This window comes from Nerophis ophidion, linkage group LG24 (genome assembly GCF_033978795.1).
Source record: "Nerophis ophidion isolate RoL-2023_Sa linkage group LG24, RoL_Noph_v1.0, whole genome shotgun sequence".
Taxonomy (NCBI): Eukaryota; Metazoa; Chordata; class Actinopteri; order Syngnathiformes; family Syngnathidae; genus Nerophis; species Nerophis ophidion.
Window position 1 is genome coordinate 37,396,776 of NC_084634.1, and position 7,180 is coordinate 37,403,955.

Genomic DNA, 7,180 nt, shown 5'->3' on the forward strand with positions numbered 1-7,180 from the left:
TGGCAACAGGTGTGGCCAGGTGCCAATCAGCCACAGCTGAGGAGGAACAAGACAGGAACCTGACAAAATAGGAGCACTAGACAGGAACTAAAGACAGGAGATACTAAACACAGAGGAAACAAAGACAAATGCAGAGGAAAAAACTAAAACATAGACAAACTGTCAGGGGAAAGCCTGACAAGCTCATTGCTTTGTCAAACAAAATATGACACGGTCTAGCTCCATCCTATCTTGCCGATTGTATTGTAATCTATATTCTGGCAAGAAATCTGTGTTCAAAGAACTCCGGCTTATTAGTGATTCCCAAAGCCCAAAAAAAGTCTGCGGGCTATAGAGCGTTTTCTATTGGAGCTCCAGTACTCTGGAATGCCCTCCCGGTAACAGTTAGAGATGCTACCTCAGTAGAAGCATTAAAGTCTCATCTTAAAACTCTTTTGCACAAAACCCCGTTTCCATATGAGTTGGGAAATGGTGTTCGATGTAAATATAAACAGAATACAATGATTTGCAAATCCTTTTCAACCCATATTCAGTTGAAAATGCTACAAAGACAACATATTTGATGTTCAAACTCATAAACTTTATTTTTTTTTGGCAAATAATAATTAACTTAGAATTTCATGGCTGCAACACTCGCCAAAGTAGTTGGGAAAGAGCATGTTCACCACTGTGTTACATCACCTTTTCTTAAACGTTTGGGAACGGAGGAAACTAATTGTTGAAGCTTTGAAAGTGGAATTCTTTCCCATTCTTGTTTTATGTAAAGCTTCAGTCGTTCAACAGTCCGGGGTCTTCGCTGTCGTATTTTACGCTTCATAATGCGCCACACATTTTCCATGTGAGACAGGTCTGGACTGCAGGCGGGCCAGGAAAGTACCCGCACTCTTTTACTACGAAGCCACGCTGTTGTAACACTTGGCTTGGCATTATCTTGCTGAAATAAACAGGGGCGTCCATGATAACTTTGCCCGGATGACAACGTATGTTGCTCCAAAACCTGTATGGACCTTTTAGCATTAATGGTGCCTTCACAGATGTGTAAGTTACCCATGCCTTGGGCACTAATACACCCCCATACCATCACAGATGCTGGCTTTTCAACTTTGCGCCTATAACAATCTGGATGGTTATTTTCCTCTTTGTTCCGGAGGACATCCCCAACAGTTTCCAAATATGATTTGAAATGTGGACTCATCAGACCACAGAACACTTTTCCACTTTGCATCAGTCCATCTTAGATGATCTCTGGCCCAGCGAAGCCAGCGGCGTTCCTGGGTGTTGTTGATAAATGGCTTTTGCTTTGCATAGCAGAGTTTTAACTTGCACTTACAGATGTAGCGACCAACTGTAGTTACTGACAGTGGTTTTCTGAAGTGTTCCTGAGCCCATGTGGTGATATCCTTTACAAACTGATGTTGGTTTTTGATGCAGTACTTCCTGAGGGCTCAAAGGTCCATAATATCACCGCTTACGTGCAGTGATTTCTCCAGATTCTCTGAACCTTTTGATGATATTACGGACCGTAGATGGTAAAATCCCTAAATTCCTTGCAATGGCTCGTTGAGAAATGTTGTTCTAAAACTGTTTGACAATTATTTACAAATTGGTGACCCTCACCCCATCCTTGTTTGTGAATTACTTGGCATTTTTTGGGAAGCTGCTTTTATACCCAATCATGGCACCCACCCGTTCCCAATTAGCCTGCACACCTTTATCAGTATTTATTGCTACCTTTCCCAACTTCTTTGTCATTTGTTGCTGCCTAAATTACTAAATTGCTATTTAGTGAACTAAAAAGGCCGTATTGGCATGTGTTGCAATGTTAATATTTCATCATTGATATATAAACTATCAGACTGCGTGGTCGCTAGTAGTGGCTTTCAGTAGGCCTTTAAAATTAGATAAGGGTGATATTTGTTTATTTTTTGTCTGATAAGATCATTCTTCTCACTGTGATTCTTATCAGGAAAACACCGAACACCATCTTCGTTTTCTACCCGTCAACAGTCAGTTTATACTGCTCACCGGCTCCTCATCACCACTCCAAGATGGCGACCCAATTTCTCGCCTCACAGCAGCTAATGCTGCATCTACTTATACGACGTCAATCGGGCCACCTGTCCACAATTACCGTTTCGAAATTGGAGTCGCTGGAAATCTTCTAAACTGACTCCGCCATGGATGAAAATGGAAGTGCTTTTTCGAGCATGAATCTTACAAGAGTTGCAGTGTTGAAAGGTAAGGCTAACTTGCTTTTATATGTCTTTACACGCCAAGTTAGTTCTCACATACTCATTTTAACAAACCGGGCTTCTAGCCAAAGTTTGGCCATAAACATGTTACAGCTGCGGGAAAAGTCTCGTCTTTAAAATGATATGACGATGAATGACACTGTTTTATCAGCAGAAACTGTTTGAAGGGACAACTTTTAGGCTGTTAGCTTACTTAAAATTAAGTATACGTATTTTATTGAATTGCCGCCAAGGCGCTAACTAATTTAAAACCTCTTCTCACTCCTGCGCTTACCAAAGGCATGCGGTAAAAGTATGCATGCGCTAATTATTTTAAAACCTCTTCTCACTCCGGCACTTACCGAAGGCACGCAGTAAAAAATTGAGTGTGATGTAAGCGTGGACCTTAAATCTTACTGAATAGCTCTGACCTACTCAGTGGCCTAGTGCAGTGGTTCTCAACCTTTTTTTCAGTGATGTACCCCCTGTGAACATTTTTTAAATTCAAGTACCCCCTAATCAGAGCAAAGCACTTTTGGTTGAAAAAAAAGAGACAAAGAAGTAAAATACAGCACTATGTCATCAGTTTCTGATTTATTAAATTGTATAACAGTGCAAAATATTGCTCATTTGTAGTGGTCTTTCTTGAACTATTTTGAAAGAAATATATAAAAATGACTAAAAATTGTTGAAAAATAAACAAGTGATTCAATTATTAATAAAGATTTCTACACATAGAAGTAATCATCAACTTAAAGTGCCCTCTTTGGGGATTGTAATAGAGATCCATCTGGATTCATCAACTTCATTCTAAACATTTCTTCACAAAAAAAGAAATATTTAACATCAATATTTATGGAACATGTCCACAAAAAGTCTAGCTGTCAACACTGCATTTCTTTTCACAGTTTATGAACTTACATTCATACTTCATTGAAGTATTTTTCATTAAACATATTTTTTAAGTATTTATGGATTACTGCAATTTCTTAGAATGTTTTTATTAAATCTCACTTGTCCCTTGGCATACCTTCAGGTATCTCCAGGGGTCCGCGCACCCCTAAAGGAAGACTACTGCCCCCGCTTTTACATCATACAACCGATATGTTATGTGAGCCTTGTGCACAACGTCGGTGGCTGCAAGACGTACTTGGTCAACGGTCATACAGGTCACACTGAAGGTGGCCGTAAAATAACTTTTAACACTGTTACAAATATGTGTCACACTGTGAACCCACACCAAACAAAAATGACAAACCCTTTTTGGGAGAATTTCCGCACCCTAACACAACTTAAACACATGAGAACAAATACCCAGAACACTTTGCAAGGCTACAATATACAACACCTCAACCGACGCAAGTAGGGAGGGTGGTAGCAGGGGGGTGTATATCGTAGCCCGAAAGTGATAGGTCTGCATGGGATTCTGGGTATCTGTTCTAGTGTGTTTATGTTGTGTTACGATGCGGATGTTCTCCCAAAATGTGTTTGTCATTCTTGTTTGGTGTGGGTTCCAGTCTGGCACATATTTGTAACAGTCTTAGAGACCCCTGCTCTAGAGCCAGATGTGGCCCTTTTGATGACTGCTTCTGGCTCTCAGATACATCTTAGCTGACATTGCTCAACACGATTAGTAATGAATAATTCCGCTGGTAATCCCAGTGTTAAAAGTAACGTTCAACATATAAAACATTCTCATGCAATGTAATCCATCCATCCGTTTTTCTACCGCACCTGTTCAAGAAGTCACATCAATGGTAAGAAGTCCATCCATCCATTGCCTACCGCTTGTCCCTTTTGGAGTGGCGGGGGTTGCTGGAGCCTTTCTCAGCTGCATTTGGGCGGAAGGTGTTGTACACCCTGGACAAGTCGCCACCTCATCACAGGGCCAACACAGATAGACAGACAACATTCACACACTTTAGTCAAGTAAAATGACGACTTTTTTCATAAAATCGCGCAAATTTTAAGCTATTCTTGTAAAACTGCGACTGTTACTGATAAAATTTACAACTTATCATAACATTTCACAAATGTTCAGTTAGGGACACACGGTAGAAAATGGATGGAGGGATTGATGTTAAAATTTTTTTAAATAAACTCAAGACTTCCCGCCTTTTGTGGACCCCTGGTCTATATTGACAATATAAAGTCCATCCATCCATCCATTTCCTACCCCTTGTCCCTTTTGGAGTGGGGGGGGGGGGGGTTGCTGGAGCCTATTTCAGCTGCATTTGGGCGGAAGGCGGGGTACACCCTGGACAAGTCGCCACCTCATCGCAGGGCCAACACAGATAGACAGACAACATTCACACTAGGGCCAATTTAGTGTTGCCAAAGAAGTATTTTATTTATTATTGGTTAGCTTCAGAATAAAAGTTATATAAAAAAATAAGACTTACACTCTAAAAAAAGTAGGTCTTCCTTAAAAATGCACACATTTAGTTGTATTCGGTGTTAAAAAATACGATATGGCTCTCACGGTAATACACTTTTTAAAATATTTGGCTTTCATGACTCTCCCAGCCAAAAAGGTTCCCGGCCCCTGTGTTACTGCATGGGCAGCACGGTGGTAGAGGGGTTAGTGCGTCTGCCTCACAATACGAAGGTCCTGAGAAGTCCTGGGTTCAATCCCGGGCTCGGGATCTTTCTGTGTGGAGTTTGCATGTTTGCGTGGGTTCCCTCCGGGTACTTCGGCTTCCTCCCACCTCCAAAGACATGCACCTGGGGATAGGCCCCTCCCACCTCCAAAGACATGCACCTGGGGATAGGCCCCTCCCACTTCCAAAGACATGCACCTGGGGATAGGCCCCTCCCACCTCCAAAGACATGCACCATGCGATAGGCCCCTCCCACCTCCAAAGGCATGCACCTGGGGATAGGCCCCTCCCACCTCCAAAGACATGCACCTGGGGATAGGCCCCTCCCACCTCCAAAGACATGCACCTGGGGATAGGCTCCTCCCACCTCCAAAGACATGCACCTGGGGATAGGCCCCTCCCACCTCCAAAGACATGGACCTGGTGATAGGCTCCTCCCACCTCCAAAGACATGCACCTGGTGAAAGGCTCCTCCCACCTCCAAAGACATGCACCTGGGGATAGGCCCCTCCTACCTCCAAAGACATGCACCTGGGGATAGGCTCCTCCCACCTCCAAAGACATGCACCTGGGGATAGGCTCCTCCCACCTCCAAAGACATGCACCTGGGGATAGGCCCCTCCCACCTCCAAAGACATGGACCTGGTGATAGGCTCCTCCCACCTCCAAAGACATGCACCTGGGGATAGGCCCCTCCCACCTCCAAAGACATGCACCTGGGGATAGGCCCCTCCCACTTCCAAAGACATGCACCTGGGGATAGGCCCCTCCCACCTCCAAAGACATGCACCATGCGATAGGCCCCTCCCACCTCCAAAGGCATGCACCTGGGGATAGGCCCCTCCCACCTCCAAAGACATGCACCTGGGGATAGGCCCCTCCCACCTCCAAAGACATGCACCTGGGGATAGGCTCCTCCCACCTCCAAAGACATGCACCTGGGGATAGGCCCCTCCCACCTCCAAAGACATGGACCTGGTGATAGGCTCCTCCCACCTCCAAAGACATGCACCTGGTGAAAGGCTCCTCCCACCTCCAAAGACATGCACCTGGGGATAGGCCCCTCCCACCTCCAAAGACATGCACCTGGGGATAGGCTCCTCCCACCTCCAAAGACATGCACCTGGGGATAGGCTCCTCCCACCTCCAAAGACATGCACCTGGGGATAGGCCCCTCCCACCTCCAAAGACATGCACCTGGGGATAGGCCCCTCCCACCTCCAAAGACATGGACCTGGTGATAGGCTCCTCCCACCTCCAAAGACATGCACCTGGTGAAAGGCTCCTCCCACCTCCAAAGACATGCACCTGGGGATAGGCCCCTCCCACCTCCAAAGACATGCACCTGGGGATAGGCCCCTCCCACTTCCAAAGACATGCACCTGGGGATAGGCCCCTCCCACTTCCAAAGACATGCACCTGGGGATAGGTTTATTGGCAACACTAAATGGTCCCTAGTGTGCGACTTGTCCAGGGTGTACACCACCTTCCGCCCGATTATAGCTGAGATATGCACCAGCGCCCCCTGTGACCCCAAACGGGACAAGCGGTAGAAAATGGATGGATGGAAATTACTATTTCAAATTAAAATCAGAATTTTTTTTTTTTTTACATAAAAATAAATGTAATTATCCATCCATCCATTTACTACCGCTTATTCCTTTCGGGGTCGCGGGGTGCCCTGGTGCCTATCTCAGCTGCAATCGGGCGGAGGGTGGGGTACACCCTGGACAAGTCGCCACCTCATCGCAGAAATGTAATGTAATTAACTAGAATTTAAATCAACCGAATACTGTCGATAAAATATTTTCAGTTGTCATCTGTTTTCAGGCTGGATTTGAACATTGTGGTGCGGGTTCGTTCCCTCAATTGATGCAGTCGGACTTGGACACAGCGTGAAGGTAAGAAAGTATGATTTATTAATACTAACAAAAAAAAAACTAAGAACAGAAAACACTTGCACAAGGCACTAAAGGCAAAACAAACAGAACTAGCATGGGAGCTAGAGAGAACAAAAAGCGCTAGCATGTGAGCTAGGGAAAAGCAAAGGAATAGTACAAAAGGTCTTTTACCAAAATCAAGGATCAGCGACGTCACTTGTTGCATCGAATAAAAACTAAACTGCGAGAAAGAATGAACAAAGAAGGCAGGCTTAAATACAGGAACGTAGTCACAAGGCAGGTGCGCGTAAAAAACAAGATGCAGGTGACACTAATACGTGACTATGGCAACGGAAACAAAACAGGAAGTGCCACCAGGAACTAAGGAAGTCAAATAACCAAACACGATACAAAGACGGAACAAAAACAGAATATGACGTGATCCAAGTAGCGGATCATGACAGAACAT

At 44.7% G+C, this 7,180-nt stretch overlaps 1 long non-coding RNA gene across 1 annotated transcript in view; it reads left to right on the forward strand.

The window, feature by feature from the left end:
- The first annotated feature begins 2,136 nt into the window (after positions 1-2,136).
- The window catches only part of LOC133542590 (uncharacterized), an 18,889-nt gene continuing 13,845 nt past the window's right edge, over positions 2,137-7,180 (forward strand). Inside the window, exons 1-2 of the long non-coding RNA XR_009804193.1 lie at positions 2,137-2,238; positions 6,662-6,732. This is a non-coding gene — a long non-coding RNA (uncharacterized LOC133542590). The remainder of the gene's footprint in view (positions 2,239-6,661; positions 6,733-7,180) is intronic.